Below are 23,696 nucleotides of genomic sequence, written 5' to 3'. Positions count from 1 at the left end.
TCTATAGAACATTTCTTGACTGATGATGGCAAAAATGATAAAAGTTGTTTAGATTCTTACAACCAAAGCCATTTTATATGTTCAGTATGTCTTACTCACCATTGATATTCCTTGCAGGCTCTACTGAGTTGCACTTTGTGTCAGCATTTTTCAAAAGAAGGCTGAGATGTCATGGTTCCAATCAGATGATGTTTCATTTAGGAGATTTGGCTCTGTTGCCCACTTTAACCTATGGAGTTAGTTCTGTGTTTTGGACTGGTCAGGCTTTATTTTGTAACATGTTCATTCTTCCTCTTATTTGTTCTCATGTACTGTGAAATAATTACAGTTGTCTCATCCAAAGAGTTTGCTCATTAATGTAGGTTGCATATATAATGTATATAGCCACATTTCGCTGATTGATTTCAGGATAGTTTCCATTGCTATCCGTGTTGCTACCTCATGTACATTTTGGAAAATGGTACATCAAAGAGAACTGTATACCAAACCGGCTATAGAAAAAAACAGGATATTTGCTTTCTTGCAGACAGACAATTGGGATGTTGCCTAGGTAGAGTGAGAGGTGGCAGACATCTGAGAATATGGACTGATGTATCTAAAAAGCCTAGTAGAGTACCAAAAGGCATGCTCTTCATGTTAGAAGAATACAGTTAGAATGGGGCGTGGAGGAATGTGCTTTTGCTCCCAACTAACATTTGGACTTAATGGATGGAAGATATCTTTTTGTTGGCTGAAATGAGTTACTGTCTCTCTATTGTCAAATAGGAGCCCTCTATACTCGTATGTCTAACACTTTGTACAAAGCCCCTTTCTCATTCATGTCTGCTCTCTCAATGATACTCAGTCCACACATTGCCACTGCCATGCACATAACAACTCTGTGTACAGCACAGGAAAGCAATTGGAAAGGGAATTTGACCAATGTAAACTACCCTTCTGATTGAATATCCTCATATTGGTGCGTTAATTCCCCATGGATAAACGTTAGCCTTGGTGATTGCTTGGGTGGTTAATCACTCAACGTATGTGCTATGTAATTAGCCTCCACCTCAGAACCTTAAATATAATTTACACATGTTCATTATACATAAGAGTATATGCATTCCTAGACTGCACAAAAGCACAGTGTGACTTCAGTTCCTTATTTAAACATGGACAGCCTGTTGCACTTCTAATTTGTGATTGAATTCGAGCCTGCTAAGAAAGAAACTATTGCCTTGTGATTCTACCCCCAAATCATCTTTCCTGCAATACTAGCTTTATCCTTGTTGCATTCAAGTAAATGGTGGTCTTTTTAAAGTGATGTTAATCTGACAAAGCAGAGAAGGTGGCTTCACTGCCATGATGGTAATGTACAGCTCTTTTATAAATAGCATGCACAGTAATATTCTTTCCTACGCCACAGAAGCTCGCCTGCTCTGTGTGTTGGTAGCAGCATCACTCCAATGGATCACGCAATATAAAAGACAAGGGATACGTTTTGGGGAATATGGTGTAGATGTCAATCCCAAAAACGATTTTACATAATTATTTAGCTCTCTACAAACAAAACAAAACCAAATCCCACTCTGCGAGGCCACAGCGTTTGTTACATACCCAACTTCTTTCAGGCTTACATCAATACAATACATTAACTACTATTATAGACTTGGATGTTGATCCTGAGCACATTATTTCAATATCTTTTGAATATTGCTCACTTAATAAAAGGCATTTAAAATTGATTAAACTGAACATCACATAGTTCGACACCCATCTATTTTTCTGAAACATATTTGAGGAACTACTCTGAAAATGCAAGAATCGAAAGTCAATTTAGCTTTGAAATACTATTTTTCTTATGCTCGGGCTAAGTATTTGAGGTCATCCTTACAAGAGTACAGTCATATTAGATTAAACACACACCAGCAAGGTACAATATTATTCAACAATACAGTTTAATAAGTAGTTTAATTCTTAATGAAAACATGTACTCAAAGAACAAGAAAATCGAGAAATGGAATAACTCCTATTGATTGAAATAATTTGAAAAGTCACTGAGGCAAAGACAAAATAACAACACACATGTAATCGCTGGAGCACGCAGGTAAGGTTGATCAGCTCAGTGTGCAATGAATTATGCATTCATTCTTAATGCATTTTAATTTAATATGGATGACATTTGCTATGCTAATTCATATGTACACACTACAGACATTTCCTAGATTACCTAGGTGACTCGGCTTCCATGTTTTGTGTGGAAAAGGAGATATGTGCCAAGAATATATAAACTATTTTGCAGAGAGCTTCAACTCGACAAACTAAACTATATTTATGAATGAAAATAATGCAACATAACAGTAACAGCTAATTAGGTCAGTATATACAAGGAAGTACTACGTAATATTTTCAGAAACCAGAAAAATGATTATCCCAAACTGTAGACCAATACTGTAGTGTCTGTCTATTGCAGCACATACTGGTATCTTTCCAAGATGTGGGGACTTTGTGCTGCAAACATACACTTTGTACTGAACATAACGGCTTTACCTGATTCAGAAATCAGACTCTGTACTGGCCCTTCCTACTTTGTCTGTGCAGGAGCGCTTTGTGTGACACCAAGCACAATGCACGGGCAGGGACAGCGCACAGAACTAAATAGGGAGTGGAACACACAAAATCACCATACACAGGTGAGGAAGAACACGGGCGTGGTGAGGGATGTACCGTACAAACAACCAGCACACCCCCCATCAAGCTCTAAGTACACACTATGCACAGAAGCTATCATGCAATCCAAAGGAAAACGATTTTACCACCACCCTTAACCCATTGCAAAGCACAACACAATTAAAGGCAATGTATTAAAAGCACTATACAGCCCCAATAAACCAAGGAGTGCCACAATGTCAGATCTAGCATTGCTAACGCTGGTTCTACTACATGGACGGAGGAGGAGGAAGAGGAGGAGAGCCAGAATCGTTCTACCATGAACAACAGTATTTGGGATGCCAGATGAGGAGATGCATAAACGATACTGCTTCCCTCCCCATGTCATCCTGCACCCGGTCATGGAGTGGGCGAATGACCTGCTATCACCTATCATATGCTCACTGCAGTGACACTTCTGTTCAAAGTGCTAGCAGCTATACACTCCCAGGCCACTCAATAATTCCAGTATACCACAGCCATGGTTGGGGGTATATCACAGCCCACACAATTAAGGTGCCTCCACCAGGTCTCTGATATGCCATGGACACTGCAGGAAAGGTAGAGAGTGTTCTAGGAGTTCTATGCATTTGCACACTTTCCCTGGGAGTCAATGATTTCTCCCATGTAGTGCTGCAACCCCGCACCCGACAGACAGAGCACATCTATTACAACAGGAAATATTGTCATTTCATCAATGTGCAGGTGATTTGTGATGCCAAGGTACACATCATGCATGTCAATGCCAATTTCCCAGTATGCATGCATGACAGGTACATCCTGAACCATTCACCCATTAACAAGGACCTGGCATCAGAAACATTGGGAACAGCTGGCTTGTGGGTATTTACAATCGCGTGCACAGACAAGCAGTCATATGACACAAAGCAACATAATAAATAACAATACATTCAATTAACAACGTTTTTCTCCTTTGCAGGGAAGAGAACCTACTATCACCATTCCTCGTGATATCCATCCACCCCACAAGATGCGCACTATAATGCAGCACACATAGCCACTAGTGGCGTAGTGAAGCACACATATGGAGTGCTCATGTCAAGCTTCCGCTCCCTTGACCAAGGAGGTGGCATATTGCTATATGCGCACACAGTAGTATGAAAAATCATCCTGGCATATTGTGTCTTGCATAGTATTGCCACATGTAGTGGCATAGCAGTAGAGCTCCACAGGCACCAACCATTCCCTTAGCAGGTCAAAGGGAACAGGGACAGGGCAAACAAAACCAGCAAGTAAAAACCGACTTCACTTGAAAATAAAGCTACATCCCATTGATGCATTTGGGCTAATCCAGCATGCCTAAAACAACACCCTGAAAATGTGTGTCTCTGAATGGTAAACTGTGTGTGCCCCGTGATATTCAAAGTACACAGAAAACTCATTGGTATCCTTCAAATAATGTGGACAAACTGCAGCCAAACTCAAGTCAAGTTGGCGGAATATTGTCCATGTCACAAACATTGCAAGGTCAGGCTCTGGCAAACTGGCTCAATCACATGTGCATCTCTGAGTCCCATGCATCAGGTGCTCCAGAAATGTCTCTCCTGAATGCCATCCTCAAGCTGAACCCCACTGCACCAGTGCTGCCTGCAGGGGTGTTGCTAGGTCTGGAAAAGACCTGGGGCTATGCTGATATTTGAACTCTCGGGACTGGGGGCTAGCTAGCAATTTTGGTTGTAGCTCCTGAGAATCTATTCAGGGCTACAACCAAAAGATCTGGGCTACAGCCCCCTCAGCCCCCCACCCCCTAGCAACGCCTCTGGATGCCTGTCTTGTTCGCCACCACCCACTACTGTCAGGTTTGTGCATCTCTAATGGGGAAAAGCAACAGCTGCCTGCCCACCCCTTCCTCATGCATGTCTCACATAATGTCAACGTGGCCCTTGTTCGATTATGAAGATGTCCTCTAAAACTACCAGAAAGCAATGCAGCCACTCACAGAATACGCAAACAAAACAAAATGATGTAAAGTTACAAACCCCTGACTATCTACAGTGCCTGAGCACAGCAAAGTGAACACAGCAGTAACTCCAGAAAATGAAACATGAGAAAGACATGTAGGTCTCTGACACCTGCACCTCACAAGCAATGGACTGCATACTTCACACTTCATCCACATCCATTTATGTCATCTGGATCTCACCCTACATGGATTCTGATTCTCAGTTGCTGCATGTCGGCAGTGTGTGCAGCATTTGAGCAGGTGACATTGTATGCCAGCTGATGGATGTCCCTGCCCATTTCCTGCAGGACCAAACCCTGTTGGGCACTTGCACACAGCAATTCCCCCCCCCCCACTCAGAGTGTCTGACAGGTGCACATAAACTACATGTTTAGGGCCTAGCAAGCTGGGATGCCAATGTCTGTGCCCATCGCAGTGAGTGCACTGCCATTGGCTGGTGGTCTTCAACTCTATGACTGACACCACCCTCTGCTGCTGGCTTCATGAAGGGTGAAGGCAATCTTCCAGACACTGAATCCACCATTGAAGAAGGCCTTCTCACTGTCAGGCCCAGGGTCTACTGGCTCTCATCCTCCAACTCAGCAGCCTCAAGGATACTCAAGAAGCTCTGTGGCATCCAGACTACTCAGTGGCCTACCCTCCCACCATGTCTCTCAGTTTGCCTTCCACATCACATTTGGCAGCTTCATTGGATGATGAGTCAGCAGGCCTGCTGATGATGGCCTACAACAGGAGGGGAATCTCAGCAGACACAGCACCCCGGGCTGCACTTGTGGATGGTAGCACCTCATCCTCCTCTTGCTCCTGCTCCACCTCCTCCTCTTCCACTGCTTCCTCACCTGCACAAAGTTGGACAACACTATATAGAGGCCAACTTAACCAGCTGAACATGTATATGTGAATTGAAATCCATACAGACAGAATAGGGTCTGCCGTAAAAACATCACACATGGAAATTGGGCATTTTGAAATGTGGAAGCCAAAGGTTATTAACATTCAATGTCCAGTGAAATCATATCGGTGCACATTAGGTCCTGCATCAAGACATGGATTGGAGAAGCAGGCAACCATAAATACATACATACAACATACACACTTGCATGTATGAGTGTGGAAGGCCTAACAGTAGACAAATGGAGGTACATGCTATATTGAGGAGCCCCTTTTCTACTACATCCCTGCATCCTTGCAACATGTGGCAGTATCACATTTCCTCCTGCTGACAGAACCTGCATGCAGGGATTTTTGGTACCAACATTTCCATCACCCCCTTTGCCACATTAGCCAAGAACAGATTTGTGGTTAACCATGCTCACATGCATCAGAACTATAACTGAGATTTCCAAATAGACCAGTGAGCACAAGCATGATCATCGAATAATTGACATCCCAAATGTGAAGTGAGCATCATGCAAACATATTTTTGGCTAAGCACTGTAACATCTGTCTGGAGCACAACCTCATGTGAATTCTCACTGACATGGTTGCACATTCATGACCACTGGCTGGAAGAGGAGAATAGCTAATTCTGACATCGTCCACTGCTTAGTGCAACACATGTGAGTCATTATCTGTGTTCACAATGCACTATCCACACACATGATGATGGAAGTGTGTCCAATGACATGTTTCTTGCCTGCCATTACCACATATAGGTGCATTGGCATTGCTAAATCTTTCGGTATACAGTAATGTGTGCTGTTATATCTTTGTTAACCACAGACTGAGTTCAGGCATCCACATTCGAGAATGCACAACATGTAATGGACATGGTCCTGGTTGCGCTACTTTAATTCTGATTAGCTATAAAGGACCCTGATCATCTGCAATACAGAATGGGAGAGTCTGTCATGTGTTGAGGAAAGCATACTTATTATGCACATATGGCACACACCTGATGCGGCCGCTTAGGTGTCCATGCCTGTCATGCTAAACCCCTGCTCACTGCTTATGAATCCACTGGTGACCTCTTCAAATGGAGTCAACTCTTCTGCATGTGGTGATCCACCTTCATTAGCCTGGGCAGAGGCCAAATTGTAAGCTTGGTCTGTCACATGAGGTCACCAATCCTCTTGTGGACCTCTTCTGCAGTGCCCCTCTCCACCACACAGGCTATTATCAAATCTGTGACCATTTGCCATATCCTCCACCGCTGGTTCAGAGGAGAGCTACTGCCAGGGTACTGCCAGCCCAAGAATACAGGTCGACCTGGTGTTCATCACTATAATCAGAGAGGATTGTTAGTTCCTCATATGAAAATCATGTATTCCTTGTTGGTCCTGTTCCTCTTCCCAGGGTCCTGTCGTTTCCCTTCTCTATAGGCCAGCCCCTCTTAGCCCTAGTGGGCTTTGGTAGTACAGTGGCACATGTAGGTTCACTGCCATGCTCAGCAGGTCGACCCTTCCCATGCCCTCTTCCCCATCCTTGTCCTCTCTGTGGAGCCCTGCCACTCATGGTGCAAACAGCATTCACAGCATTGTGCCCGCAAATTCATACACACAATCTGCGTTGCACCCCCAAAATATTGCTGCATCCGTGAACACAAGGAAAATCTGTGTCATACCCACACAATAGTGGGTTACCTGCAGCTACATACTGGATGTATAAGCCATAAAACTCCTCCATTTTAACGCTAAAAATAACGCCAGAGCTGACACAGGCAAAAATCCCCTATAAAATAGGGATTTACACCAGAAAACTGATGCTTGTAATCGGGTGGTATTACCGCCAGAGGTAACACCTCCAGTTTTAATACTGCCTGATCAGGTGGCAGTATCAGTTATTCCGTTTGACGGCTTTCCAGCAGATTTACCAGCAAAATACCAGCAAACTCGAAATGAGCCCCACTGTGCCATGCTGTAGCTTGTGCCTCATGCCATAGTTTACCTCCTCCAGCCTTATTTCGCATCAAAACCCCAATATCTTCTGCTGCCTGGTAGTGTGTCACAGGCTGCTTACCAGTAGCACTGCCTTGGAATGCCTGCTATTCCCCCACAGCCTGTTCCTTTGTGCCACTTTTGTCAGGCTCTGTAACCTTCTCATCTGCCATCTAAGGACTTCCACCTCTATATACCATCACTGCAGCTCAACAGTCTGCATATTCGCGTCCCAGCTTCACCCCACCAGCCTCAGTTGCCCCATGTCTGCGCCATCGACAAGCACCCCCAAGGCAGGCCTGAGGGCTGTCAACATCTACACTGGAGAAGATGGCATCCTATGTGAGCAGTTCCTGGCGAATTATGGTTCATATGGACGTCAACAGATATGGGTTGGCATCACAGCTGCCATCAACATGGAGGGGCAGCAGTCCATACAGTGGGACATGCCAAGAAGTGCTGCGACGACTTCAGGATCCGGAGCCAGGCAAAGGAGACACAGCCCTTGAGGCAGGTGCCTCTGAGCAGGTGTACCGTTCAGGGTGCCATCATATGTCACCCCTTCAACTCAAGATCCTGGAGAGGATAAATCCAGAGGTCCATTCCCAGGTCCTTGACCTGCAGTCATGCATCCAAGCTGCTGGTGAGTACTCACAGAGTGAATTTTACCACAGATTTAGTATGTCCTACATCAGTATGCATGAATTGAGCAAGTTTATGCTTTTGACTATCCGGATCTATGTTGGGACCTATCAGGACACTGAATGAGGGAGCATCCATGGCATGTAATCATAATATGTGTTTGTGTTTGAATTTAGAGCATTGCGGCTTGATTCTCAGCGACGGGTGCATCCTTGTGTTGCTTGCTTTCATATTGGACTGCCAGGGGTGTATGTTGCTAGATATGGTTGGATGGAGATGTGCCTATGGTGATAAGGACAAATGTGGCCAAATACCCTTTCCACGGCCTTGCTTGCAGGATACACTTGGGACACTGCTTCATTTGGTTTGTGATGTCACATGAGTTGTTTTCATGTGGCCAGACATGACTGTGCTATGTTTACATGTGCATGTCTCATCATTGTGACTGCTTTTGCTTTCAGTTGTAAGACTGGAATCTTTCAGATTTGCAAGCATGGGAATGTGTTTGAGCCAGTTGCTTGTTGATTGATACTGACAGCATGTTGCTGCTACCATTGCAGAAAGTACACAGGCATTGGCACTTATGAATAATTCCTATGTAGTTTGTTCCCTTTTCCACACTTGCAGTGACTGGAGAAGAGGGAATGAGCAGTGCTGTGGAGCTGCAACCCAGGGACAAGCCTCCAGACACAGTTCAGACCCTGGGCACACTCTACTAAGGGCAATGTGGCTGGGGAGGGGGGTATTCATATATCTGACATTGCTGTCTAGGAGACGTCCCAGCATTCCATGATTGTGGTGGATACCTCAGCAGCAGTGCAACATGATGCTGGTGACATTGCGAGGTGGTCAATGAGCATGCCCACAACCATAAAGTGGAACTGACTGTAGTGGAATAACAGGCACTTGATGGCAATGCAGGTGGTGTACCCCCTGGCGCAAATGAACATCCATTGGGAGGAAGTGCCTGAGCCACAGACACATTGCCAGGCAGCAGGAGACACAGTTGCTTAGGAGGCAGATCCTTGCAGGCTTTGTGCAAGTGAGGCAGGAGGCACAATGGTCTGTGCAGACACTGGTGTCTTCCCAGGTGTGCTTTGTGAGGCAGCAGGGGAGGCAGTGGGCACATGAGGTGTCAATTGCTATGGCTAGGGCTGAGGCGGAGAGGTTGGCACAGTCGTGGGTGACCATCATGGAGGATTCTTGACGGACAGCAGAGGGGAGTGCATGTCAGATGAGGGAGGGCCTGCAAGCCTTCTGGGAAACAACAGAGGCCTACCTGCTATAGCCAGTTGTTGATAGAGAGTCAGCCTTGCCAGTGGCATTGTTAGACATGTTCATAGACTAGCCAGCTGCCCGATATATATAGTTCACTAGTTGTAGGTTTCCTTTTTGTTTATTTTTTTCTCCATCCTGTCATTTCTTTATCATTCTTGTACATAGTTGTTCATTAATACATCTACATTTTAACATTCACTACCACTGTTTGCCGTCTTTGTGTGTTTGTGCTCTTTGTCCATATGCACCTTTTGTTTGTACATGATCTCCAACTAAGTATGTCCTATGGCTGTCATGTGGCTTTAGGGCACACTCTGTGTGTCATGTGGGTATTGGCCTATTTTCTGGGGGACATGTGTGCAAGCTTCAGGTGATTGTGATGTTTAGTGTGATGCCTCCATGGCCAATGTAGTTATGTGGACAATGGTAGATGTGGGGAGATGACATGCTTGGAGTTGTACATGCTTCATGTCTTTTTCATGCACATCTGTTATGTAGTTACTTCTGTAATTTGCAGTACGGGCATGTTGTTAATTTCTGTATATGGTGTGCGTGGGTATATCAATGATATATGCAGTGGTTGGCATGGCACTTTCTTTGTAAATGTTTTCAAGGGAGTTGATTCATGTTGGAGGTTGTTTGAGGTATTCATGGTGGCAGTAATGTGATTAACTTGCTGTATGGCCATGTGGTCATGTGTTTTGCCACTAGAGAAGGTAGCATCACAAGGGTGTAGGTAGCAGACTTTGGTTGACACAAGCTGTTGATGGTTCAGGGCAATTAAATGTTTGCTTTTGGTTTATCAGTGTTGGTAGAGAATCTCTGTGGACGCTCCGTGCATCTTATTTGCACAGTGAAAAAGAGAATTGCATGCATAAACCACAACATAGGTTATTCATTTTGAACTTTGGACTGAGGCACACTGAAGCCTTGATAAGAAAAGGATATGCCAAATGTTGATCGAGGACACACAAATTTGAAGAAAATACAGTATCTAGATTTGTTCCAAACACAAGCATTGTTTGGACAAACTTATGGTGTCCCACAGCAGTGACATCACTAAAGACGTTCTAAATTACTTTGGCTTAGTCTTGAGATCATACCCATCGCTAGTGGGAAGGCTCAGTAGAATCACAGAATTTCTTCAAGATCCTGAAAATGAAAAGACAATAAGGAGGCTGCTCACTGTGATCGCCGAGCAGTTCCTCCTGCTTCTGGAATACAGAGAGGAAAAAACAAATTTCCAAAGCGGAAGAAGAAGTGAATAGGCTTGTCAGAGTGCTATTCTTTCATTTAATTGAAGAATGTCCAGATGTCGGGAGACACATTGACGTCTTGACATTTCTTCAAGATCCAGCAAACACAGAATGTTTGAGTGTAATCCTGAATGGAATAATAATTCAGGTTGCTCTTCACGCTCATTGAAATCACAGTAGCTGCTGACAGTAAGTACCAAACAGTTCCTTTCACAGCAAGGGCAAGACAAATGTCCCTGTCACCAGAAAATAGCAGATTGGTGAGCAAAGTCTTCTTTCGCCTGATTGAACTTGTGGGGAGGCCCGCCGGTGATGACGTCCTCACTTTCATAAGAGACCCAGCAAATTCTACACAGAAGAGCATGCTCCTGAATGGCATTGTGATGCAGGTTGAACTTTCTAATCATCATCAGAATTTCCGGAGGAGACTGTAAGACTTTCCACCGAGGGACAGATCGAGAAGGTGTTGCCAGAGACGTCACTCTTGGTTATACTGACAAGGACAAGACATGTCTTCCGGAGTGAAACAGATAAGAGGTATCGATTGGGAGCTTGTGTATTTTGAACATATACAGTAAAAAAAAGGACTTGCTGAACTTATTGGCTTAATTGACATTTTTCGTATACAGAAAAGAGAACTGTATCCAGAGACAATAGACAATCCATTGTCCAGGCAAAGGAGGACAAATGTTCCAGGACCTGCAACCGACAAGCAGAGACAGCAGAATACAGAGATATTATTGCCTAGAAAATATATTAACAGTTAGTCTTCTTTCCTTAGATGATAGAGATAGGCAACCAAAATAGCAGCATTGTCATCCCTCAGGAGAAAAGACGCTCTTATTGTTCCAGAACTAAGCGTTGCCGACTAATTTATAGAGGCATAATGTATCTATGCATTGTATTCATCATTGTTTTATTGTCACTGACGATTCAAACTAAATTTTTCATTGGTGAACAAAGTGTTCTGATTCCAGTGCACCCACCTAATGATGTACGCATGACACCCACAAAGGCACCCAGACCCTTTATAGTGATTCCAGTTCCTAAAAGGTCTGAGAAAGGAGTGAGTGAACTTGAAATGGATGTGATTAGTAATAACACACATGTAGTGACAAGCAAGTTGAAAAACCGGAGACAGGGTCGGCAGAGTAAAAATGAGGAAAGGTTACTGACAACCACACACATGCAAACGATGAGTGCACATACACCAGGTCTAGTGTCAATAACTGCAGAACCACAATCCAAAGAAAAGGAGAAGGTTGGGCAACCAACGATGAGAAGCTCTACTACAAGTGAAGTGAACAGATAAATGGAAAAAGCTGAACATTTAAAGAAACAAAAGGAGCTGGAGAAGAAACCAACAGACAGCATTGATAAGCACCCCTCACCCAGCACTAAAAGAGGCAAGTGCACGCCCAGAAAAACTCTCATGTGCACAGATGATAGCAGAACCATTATGGCCGGGGCCAGGAAAAGACAAGAGGACAAGGAAAGAATTAGCAGACTGTCTTCTACCCAATTGGTACAGATGAAGAGACCTGAAACATGGATGAAAGTACCTGAGAATCCTCCAGTGAGAAGAAGTTACATGGATGCCATTAAAGATGTGATGATAGCAAACCACATGAAAACCTTGAGACTCAAGAGAAGCATACAAGGAGATGATAATGAACTAAACGACTACCTGGACAGCACAGCACACTTGGGAAATAACATCTGGTACAAATATGAAAGTTGGATGACGAAATTCGAAGGAGGAATGCTTTGTTTGTGCACTCCTACCTTACAACATGGGGAAATCAAAGATCTTTATAGCTGTTGAAATAGATGTGCAGACGGCACACTGTTTATCACAAGTAGCAATGTGCAAGACAAGAGGCCAGTTCATGGGAAGTGATGCCTCACTGAAATGGGCAACTGAAGCAACTGATCCAAATGAAGACAATTATATCCAAGACATAAAGACAAGAAACAATGGAAAAACAAAGCACATTGTGATCAGATATGAGAAGCCTGGAGCAGAAATCAGAAGAGAGGCAAATCAAAAACTAAACATCCAAGGAAAAACTCCAGAGGAAGCTCGGAAGTGGAAGAACCGATGCCAAATGCAAATTTGGGGAACAGTGCTTTCACCAGACGGATTGGAGAAAGGAGTAGTGATCTGCAGAGCATGGATGGTCTTCTGTCACTACGAGCCCACCATTAACATAGTGAGAAATGGATGCAAGCCATTAGGGCCAAAAATTGCTAATCTACTGACATGGGTCGAAGACAGGGGAGGACCCTTGCAGATAGTGCCATTGGAGAGCCCAAAATTCTGCTTCAGGAATAATGGCACAAGGAAAATGGGGAGAATCAAAACTGTGGATGAGTTTTTGACGCTCCAGGAATGGTACATGTTACTGCAGTGATCATGGATCATTATTGGGCATGTGGATCCAAAGCATATATCAGGCTGCCGAGAAACTGGGGAGGTATATGCACAATAGTGAATGTCCATGTTCCAGCATTGGTGATTCCAAAAAGTGATCTGAATATTGACAGTTTCCCAAAAGCAGATGCTAACCTGAGGAAGAAGAGATCTGTGAAACTGATGAATCGAATGAAGAGGGAGAAATACTTTTTGGCTAAATCAGAAGAAGCTTTTCATGCAATCCCGTATGAACACAGACTGTTCAGCCTAACCTCATCAGTGTTCACAACAATTTTTATGCCAAGAGTTCAAGTTGTAGCAAATACTAAATGGTTGCAGATAACCAGATGGGAGTTACTGCAAACCATTAACACGACCATAAAAGGATTCAACACAATCAAAGAAGAGTTAAGGGCAATCTGACTAATACAGCTATGGATGGAGGTGTTTGTGCAAAAATCAGAGAATCATGTTGCACATTCACACCATCTCACTATGGAGAAAATAGAACCTTAACAGAGGCCATAGGAATGCTGATGAAATTACAGAATAAAATGATTGATGAAACTGACAAAGTGGATGACGATTTTTTAGTATAAATTATGTGGTTTTTATGAAGTTCGTTGTAGTTGTTGAAGCGAGAAGGAATATCTAACGTTTTCTGATATTCATGAACTCCCCATTTTTTGTACTTGTCGTTAAACAGACTCCCTTTGCCAAACCATTGAGTTGTCATTATTGATGTGATGCTAGAATATTAATTTGCATCCACATCCATCGCACGGGTGCTGCTACTCATCTTAAAGTGATATTGGGCAACCCCCAGCTTTATGGGCTGGTTGGGGTCCTAGTGCACAGACGCTTTGTTAAAACCTGTTGCAAATGGTGCCTTTTAAAGAAAATGTTTTCAGTAACATTGGGCAAAGCTATCAGTGGCATTGTGAAATAACTTATGAAACAGGCCTTCTTTGGCCAGAATACTGGTGCACATTGATCGACATAAACTGTTCTATGTTAGCAGGTTGGCCCTGCACTTCTTTTGTAAATTCAAGTTTTTAAGTTGCCCTTTTTAACCTGAAAATGATTCTGTTTTCTGTTGTGACCATCACAAGCATTACTACCTGTACTTCAATAGAGCTGTTTAGTTGGACCAGCAATCCAGGTGAGAGGATCCTGATTAAATGACTGTTATACTGAATGCTGAGAGGGGAGAGTTACATGTTACTAGCAGGATTGTGAATTCATATGTGGGGAGCTCTGTGTTTGTCTATGCTTAGGCCCTTGGTGGTGTTCTGTGAGGAGACTTTTTATCTGGTTACCCTATAAAATCATTACATTGCCAAGGGCTCTGTCTCCCTTCATTTGAGGTTAAAGCTGTAGCAAGGGACAGTTGCATGATTTACTCAGGGGTGTTAATGTGTGCTTTTATTCTTTCTGCAAAACATCAGTGACAGGGTTCTTGCCTAAGTTATGGTCTGGAGTATTCAAAGGCCGTAACCAGCCAGAATGACACAAGAGGTGATGAGGTGCCCACTGGAAAACCGCATTTGCTCCATGTAGTCTGAAACATGGCACTTCATATTCAGTACATTTGAGGATGTTTTTTTTATTTGCAATGTGCCATTTACCATATCATTACTTTTTCCCACATATTTATTTAAATAGATTATAGCAGAGGTTTTAACTATGCATGGTACCTTTTTGTATACATCACGTAGAGAATGTCACAGTCAGTAGACGTTCTGATTTACTTCTTTGTGTTATCAACTTTCATGATATTGTACCTGACAATTGTGTGGTTGATCACAACCATGCTTTCTAAAATATTGCACTAGGACTATAAACACATCCATTTGTGTACCGATTTTGTATTAAAGTTGCAATTTGTCTGTGATGTTTAGTGTAAGCATAGTGTATACATTGGACGTGATACATGGCGGATTAACACATGTGTTAGAGCTTAAGATAATGGTTCATATGAATGATAGACTGCGATACTGTACTCATTACAACACAGCATGTTTTAATTATTCATGACATAAGTATTTCTCCGAATTGATTAAGTCATGGTTTGATTGCAACAATGATAGTTGACCTGAAGTTAAAAAAAAATGTAAACATTAGGAAGATACATAAAGCATTTGCACTAATTCCGACCCTGACAGTACCTTGGTAACATTATGTATTCCCATGTTTTATATTGTAGTAAGGGTTCCCTGCATGTATACAGACAATTTTACAGTAATCACATGTACCTCCCATAAAAAAACATCAACAGTTTTAGTTTTGTTTTACTTTCAGAAACAAATTAGAATCACTATCAAATGGAGATTTTTAAATTGAAGGGGACTGCTATTCAGAAAGCTATGTACATTTACAGTAATGTTCCATGCTAAATACGCTACCAAAATGACATACACATGGTATATCCATTTATTGTATAATTATTAGATTGGACTTTGCGATCTATAGAAACTTTGCAAATTTGACTTGATTTTTTTGGTATCCTTTAACAACAACACAGCTTTGATGATCCTCAAACTAATTGCTAAAATATTGCTGTCTGCAAATTCTTCTGAAGACCAACCAAAACCAGCACTTTATTCCTAGATGTCACCAGCCTGCCATTCCTCCAATGTTTTATTACGTGACATCAATCTTCACGGTTCACAAGTCACTATGATAAACCAGGGGCCTTACACCAACCTCATTCATTCTATGGACATCATTGAGCCACCAACCAAACAGGAAACACATTTTACCTGATATTCACTGCACTGCCCTGTAATGATGGCCCTACACTTCTGTACTGGACATATCACACTGACATATTAATCAAATTCCACTGAATAGCACCCCACCAATCTAGATAGTAAAAGCCACAATCACAGTGTACTACACCTTTAATCACTTACCTACTAATAATCAAGAGAAGATGTTGTAAAAAGGCAAGATTTTCACACACTAATAAGATTGCAACTAGCCCACAGGACTCTCCTTACAACAGTTAAATCTAATAACTATATATCAACAATATTGGAAGCATCAAATAAAAGCAGGGACTTCTTCAAGGCTTTTGACACTGTCATCAACCTTCTACAAGAACCCGCCACACATCAAAAAACAGAAAAATGCATCAACATCTTCACGTTCCTCAGAGATAAAAACATCTTCTTCAACACACCATTGCTCTCCCTCCCATAACTCAACGTGACAATCAAAAATTGAGACACTTCGAATAAATAACACCAGGGGCCAAAGTATCTAACCTTCGAAAAAGTGAGCAAATGCTTTGATAATATTTAGTGGAGCAAACAGGTTTTGTCATAATTCATATAATCTCAAAACATTTGCACTTAGGCAACAATAAATCATACTGTTTTCTTTTACTATGTTTGCTGAATTACCTACAAATAAATCACTTTGCTACATTTCTTTTCAGGTTACTCATCAAATATAGTAAATAAAACAGTCTGTTTCCTTTTTGCCCTTGTAAACACATTTTTAGATAATACAAATTGGGGATAAATTGCTTTGCTTTGCTCCTTTCCCAATTATTTTACCAGTCAAATTGGTGGTAAATTAATTTGCTCCAATTGTTTGCACCAGTGCAAAGTTTTGATAATCTGGCCCATACAGTACTATTAAGTATATTGGCAGATTTCAATGAAAACATCATTCTCCCTTTCTCCATCGAGCAAGAGCTCACAATAGAAGCACTCACACCATCCATGCCCATCACCAATGTGTCCATATTTCAAGGCATCTTTCCTGATGACGCACTGATACAAAAAAGCAATGTACCCACATTACTCTATGAACTACAATATCACACTCCTACCATTCATGAGCAAACACTTTCTCCCTCAAACAACTTGAGAAGATCACTGGAAACAGCGTCTCGGCCATCTTCACTTTCAGATTCAGCACAGAACTTGTATCTTCCTAATTATGCATGGAACATCATGGACAAAGGGGAACGTGTGTCCTCTGGCCAATCACAACATCTCTGCTCTCTTGAATACCATTAACTACAAGGGATTGATTAACCTCCTTTTGAGCCTATTGAGACATCCTCCAATCAGTTATTCTCAATGTGCTAACTGTAATAAGAAGGGGACTTCTTCAAAACGTTCACAACAAGATCACCCCAAACCCAATTGACACACACCTCAACATGCATGACAGCTATGTCATAAACATTCACTATTTGAAAAATGGTCTCACCACCACACAATCTGTGATTCATGAAAACCAAAATATTTACACTGAGAAAACCCAGCATGTGAAACCAGCAGGGAAGATGCTTGAAGGAAGAAACTGGGACATGAGAGTCACAGCAAAAGTCCATCATGAGAAACCAGCAGGGCAGCAGCCTGAAGGTAGAGACTGGGATGCTAGAATCACAGAGCAACCCCAGCATGAGAAACCATCAGGGCAGCACCCCAGAAGAAGAGACTGGGATTCCAGACCCACAGCTTGACCCCAATACAAGAAATCAGCTGGGCAGGATGCTGGATGAAGGTAGTGGGGAGACCAAGTAAGACCTGTGGTGGAAATTGAAAGCTGCAGGGTGTCTGACTCATTATCGGAAGACTGGAAAACCAGAGTGAAGAGAGAAACCACAAGGAAGAACACGCCAACGAAAGGAATGTGATGACGATCGGTGGTAGGAGAGAAGACCACTGAGGAACAGGTCTCTCTAAGGTGTTTTCCTTCACGGCAGAAGGTAATGGGGATTACGGGATTAACAGGAGGCTGAAAAAGGATCATTATATCCTGCAAACCACTCATCTGAGTGAAAGTCATAGGATGCCCTTGAAGCAAATAAACCTAAGCAGGTGGAATACAAGAGAGCAATATGATTTTATTAGAAAAGTACAATGGACCTCAATACCCTCAGCAAAGGGGAAAGAAACAAAACATTTTGACAAGGAAGGAGAGAATATAAAAAAGAGAGACTATGTTAAGCAAGAGTTCAGAGGAACTATACAATTGAACCCAGCAATGAAAGAAGTAGGCCAAAGCAAGCTGAGTTATAATTGGACAGGCTGTTTGAATGATACTGTCTTCCCAAGATATGCTGGAGAGAGCAACCAGAAATCTATAACTTATAAAATATTGCCAAAAAGTGACCCCAAGGAGAACGGAAAACTCAGAGCTGCATCTGAATAAATAAAAAGACTGATTCAAGATATCAGGAGGGACTATGGGACAATTACATATTTCATAGTGGTAGGGTCATTTATGGTAGTTTTAGACAGTGGACTTTATCCTTTTGGACATTCACAACTGACTGATGAGCACCTTATTTAGAAATGTAGGCAGAGACCACCCATAGAGATAGGCCAAGTTAGGTCTTCTATATTATTTCAATAGAAACTTGTGAACCATGATCACAAAGTGTCTGCTTCCTTCTCTGGACTCACCATAGTATACAGTGCCTACAGCTAAGGCAGCATTGTTCTTTGCCTCAAATTACATTTCTATTGTTTAATGTGTGTATTGCACAAGGAAACGTGACACATGGAGGGCTGTTTTGGTTAAATAATGTTTAGCTTCCTCTGTGCTACTACATTACATGAAAAATCAATTTACAAGCAGTGCCTTGCAAGGACAGATAATGTTAAACCCTAAAATGCTTACACTTAAGTGGATATGAACCAGACTGTTTGAGAGCAGAGCACTATAAGGGTTAGTATCTCTCGTGTTAAACTGATAAAAAATATGAAGAGATGCAACCACAATAATGATTTACATGGCTAGGTTTGCAAGGTTGCTAAAACACACACATTTCACACAAACACAGACATTTGGGGCCTCATTACGAGTTCGAACGGTAGCCGTGCCTGCATTACAGGCACGACTACCGCCAAACTTGCATCCGTCACCCGCGAATGGGCACTTACCGGCCCATTACAAGTTGAATGGGCCGGTAAGTGCCCATTCGCGGGTGGCGTTAATGCTGTGCTCCCCATCCCCATTCTGCCCAATAGGGCAGAATGGGGATGGGAGAGGGAGCAAACAACGGGCCATTACGAGATGGCCCGTTGTTTGCTCCCTCTTCCCCTCGCGGGACCCGGTAAGCACGCCTGGTTTTTCCAGGCGTGCTTATCGTGTCCCGCGAGGGGACCTCGTAATGTGGCGGAACGGGTTGAACGGCGCCGTCACCTTTTACGGCGCCGTTTAACCCATTCCGCCAGGGTCATAATGAGGCCCTTGAACATCCATCAAGTGTCTTTTAGTAAACAGTATCCACTGTAGAAAATGGCCTGAAAGGTCTTGGCCTGGTTCACCAGATACTGAATAGCCCAATACAAGCCACTACACATTTTCCCTCCAAATTAAAATGATGGTTATTGATAAACCAATAATACATTCATGAAATGGATGGAGGAGATAATGGATCTTCAAACAAACTCATAAAGTGCCCAGATGTCTGTTGATATGTGGTTTCAGGGACTTGTGGGAATGGAAATGAGTGATGTCAAATGATTCCATATTCCATGATAAAAGCTGCATTTCATTCCAAGAAGCACTTTCAAAATATTTGAAAACATGATATATGATAAGTTTGTATACATCCTGTTCTAAGACTGGCATTGGATAAGTGAGCATAGTGGCTTATTCAAAATGAGTGGCACAATCATGCAATATGATAAAATGCCAGATGTATGTTTGTCTGAGGCAGAAATGTGCCGTAGAGACTGCCCACTTCGCCAGTTGTCACTCCTAGAGGGAACTGTTGCCTTAGGATATACAATGGTCCTACAGTGATAATGAAAACCTAGCGTATTTTCTGTATCCCACTGATAACTGTCTATGACAATGGAAACATTACACTAATGCAATATATGCATTTTTACAAAATATGTACACATGAACAAAAAATAATTTGATTAAGCACTATTTCTGTTTCATAACAAAAGTGATTTCTGTAAATACAATTTTCTGCATGTCACTCCTACACAATGCCTCGTAAGAGAATTTCAACACATGAAGATGCAGAAAACATTAAACGCCAAAGAACTAAGGTTCAAAGTATTTGTCAGACAAATATGACTGAGCAACAAAGGGCAAGTCAACGTGAAGAGAATACTGCAAGTGAATTAAAAAATAGTGTACATTTAGTGTGAACACCAATCATACTGCGCTGAGCCCAATGTTCTTTTTTAGAATTTAATATTCAAGTGTCATTACAGTTTTCCAGTGCTCTAAAATCATGGAGTCTCATGACTAATCTAATGCGTGTTTCAACCAGAAGGTATTTTTCAAGGCTAACTGGTATCTTGTTAAAGCATCAGGTATGTTTGAGATGTCCTAAATTAGCTTGGTTTCTACATTAGTAGGTGGCACAATGTGTTTAGTGCTAAGTAAGCATTTTGCAGAATAACATGTAAAGTAGTTACGTTTTTAGTATCTCTTAATTGTTAAATTAGGGTGCCCAGTGTGGTGCATCCAGGCGCGTTTGGCGACTCTCAGTGAAGTCTCAATCGGTTGCCCGAAAAAACCGCCTGAATAAAAAAATAGGGCCAATATGAAAGCTCTGGAAACAGCTCTCCGCCAGAACATGCAACAATCACATTCTGGAGCCGGTAGAATAAATATGACAAATGCAGAAAGGCCCTTGAAGGGTAAAACAATCGTGAATGCAATACAAATGTTCCCACCAACATCACTGATCAAGAATACGCCGCTCAATGGAAAGTTAACAAAAACAATGATGGGAAACCTCCATGCAACACAATTTTCGCACGTGCACAAGGGCCGTTCCGCTAGTTTAAATATATATTTTTAATTCAACCTCATCTTGGGGTATGACATTATCACATCCACATTTCTGTGTTTTGACATGGTAAAAAGACCAGCAAAATTGCATTTAGTACCCCAGGCTGACCTACATATTAACACATTTCTTGAGGACTTTAAAAAAATTGCAATCTACAATTTAAGAGACCCCAATTATTTAATGCCAGTTTAACGCTTGACAATGCCTCACGAATGAGAAGGTTGAATTTATGGTGAAATTGTATTGAGGCTCAGTTTTGGGAGCTGTTCCTGTCAGTCATTTCAATCAATGACAAAAACAGAGAAGTTTCAATTGTGTTGTCATCACTAGGATAGCAACGAATCAGATAGGTTACCAATTGGAAATAGATAAGCGCAAGGCCCTTTAGGTGGTTTTTGAGTTACACCCTTTGGGAAAGGATGTGAACCAAACTTAAACTCTGAGCTAACTGGATTGAACGCAGACAGCTTTGCTGGGTGAAAACGCAGATTGATTGAATCTAAGGCCTTATCCAGAGATATTCATTACAGAAGGCATCCCAGAGCATGGAAGGGTGCCCAAAGTGAAAGGGATTTAGGAGCTATACCCTGGGACAAGTACACAAAAAGGGGGAACATTACCTGGTGTCAGCTGGTGGTCCCTGACTGCATTCACCTTTGAGAGGCAGAACCAAAGTGAATGTAGATGCACCGAGGAACTGTACTGATTTTCTATAAAACTGAAATAAATGTCCTATCACTTTTATATTGAAAGCTATTTTTGGGGAACCCTGATTAAATGACTATAGCTGGGAACCAAAATGTAGTCCAAAGTGTATGTGTGTTGGTGAATTGAAATAAAGAAAATAGAGCCCTTTCAGATCAAATGTTATGGAGGGTCTATGTCTGTTTGAGAGAGTCATTTTGGAAATCTGTTGGAGTCCGACTACATACCCTATTAGGTAACTGAATCTTGTTTCCAGGGTAAATAAATCAGACTGGAAGTTCTGATGTTAAAAGAGGTCTGAGCCGCTAAGAAGAAAGTGTGAGCTGGGTTCACTCTGTACTGGTTTACTAGGAATAGATGTTGTGAATATAATTAATTTATTTGAACAGCTCACCATTTTAAAGGCACCCATACAAGCATCATTGTGGCAATAAACGGACATAATATAGTTGTCATGTAACACTGTGCTTAAACTGTTTTGTATTCTGAAGAATAAAGGTGTGGAATTCGGTTAACACCCTTACAAAACAGCTTGTGATTCGAAGAGTCTATGTTGGTTTTATCCCTCAGAGACACTTAGTTTCACACATTTTCCCGAAATCATTCAGTCTGAACAATCACCTACCAAGCCATTCAAAGGGGGTGCATGTTGGTAATAAATGATGGTAATTTCATTACAGCGTGCATCATAATAGTTGATAAGGCAAGACTTACTGACTGCATTGTTCATGCTCATATTATGGTGAGCTTGGTCGACATCAGTATATCTGGTGTAGATTTCTTGCATTCTGAGTAACTATCATCACAAAATCAATCTTCGCTATTTCAAATAAAGTCAATTGCTATTGTAAACCAGCCTGGTTGTTGTGCCAGAGTGTGCGGTAACATTGTTGTTTTTAACACCATTAGATAACGAATTCCCACATATGTATAAAGAACCAAAAATACAAATTGATAATTGTGTCCATCTTATTTGTTGGGTTTTTCTTTATTTCCCTGAAAGACGTTTCACCTGATTAATACGACACCACACAGATGGGGCAACACCCTGAATGCTGATGCCTGAGCTTCCACCCAAGCAATATGCACAGCAAGCAGCAGGCCGTTCCCACATCATGACAGATCAGAAGAATCCTGTGTCATAACCCACACACTTCAGAAACTGCATAGTCTGCCCCTCCTAACTCGCATCAGCTTCCATTCAGGCAGCATCATCGCTAAAGCCATGATTTTTAATACAGCTGCATTCCTGACCACAAAAAAAACAACAAAAAAAAAACATCATGTTGTGAGGCTAGCTAATTGTGTCCATTTCAAACAAATCAATGCATATTTTACTGTACGAATATAATGTGTATCTACACATAATCGTTTTAATTGCATTATGAAATATCTGGTCTCTTTTTCAGTTTGCATTTTATCTGGCTATCACCTATCACAACCATGAAAACGTACATTGAGATAGAGATGCAAATGATAAAAGTAGGTTCATGAAATATAATATTTAAAAGCTAAGGCATGACCTGAGAGGGATCTGTGATAGTTGCATTAATGGTAACTTAGATTTTCTGTCAACTACCAAAGGTGCAAGGCAAGTTCTCCTGAATGTTTGACAGTCAAGCATATTTGCGAAGTATAAACAGGAGAATGGTTTTGCCACGATTTGCGAATGATGGGCTATATCTAGAAGTACTCATAGGGTAGGTTTGCCATTATCTGCAAACCAACATGACTGGGTCTGTTTGCCCGCATAGGCTGCTCCTGACAATGGGGAATACCTCGCTAATACTTGCAAGTAACAAACTGTTGGGTAATAATAATGGACACTGACGTGAGAACTCAGGCAGTGGGCCCATTCAATAATTATTCCCCCTTGGCGCTACATGTTGGAAGACATACGACTTACAGACTCTGACATCATCTGTAACTTTTGGTATTTAGAAGTGGCAGGTCTGATGATGACTGCAAACACGTTCTCGCGGAATTAACTCAAAAGGTTTAATTGTCAAACGCCAAAAGAGGTTCATTCAAACTTACAACAAAAAACACACTATTTTCACCT

At 41.9% G+C, this 23,696-nt stretch overlaps 1 protein-coding gene across 3 annotated transcripts in view; it reads right to left on the bottom strand.

Annotated features, from left to right (window-relative positions):
• The window catches only part of LRP1B (LDL receptor related protein 1B), a 4,835,697-nt gene that overhangs the window by 1,388,301 nt on the left and 3,423,700 nt on the right, over window positions 1-23,696 (bottom strand). The gene's annotated exons all lie outside the window — the stretch shown is intronic.

The sequence above is a fragment of the Ambystoma mexicanum genome, chromosome 9, assembly GCF_040938575.1.
Source record: "Ambystoma mexicanum isolate Mex_15411 chromosome 9, UKY_AmexF1_1, whole genome shotgun sequence".
In the NCBI taxonomy this organism is placed as follows: domain Eukaryota; kingdom Metazoa; phylum Chordata; class Amphibia; order Caudata; family Ambystomatidae; genus Ambystoma; species Ambystoma mexicanum.
The sequence above is the reverse complement of the archived record's forward strand: the minus strand, read 5'-3'. Positions and strand labels throughout refer to the sequence as shown.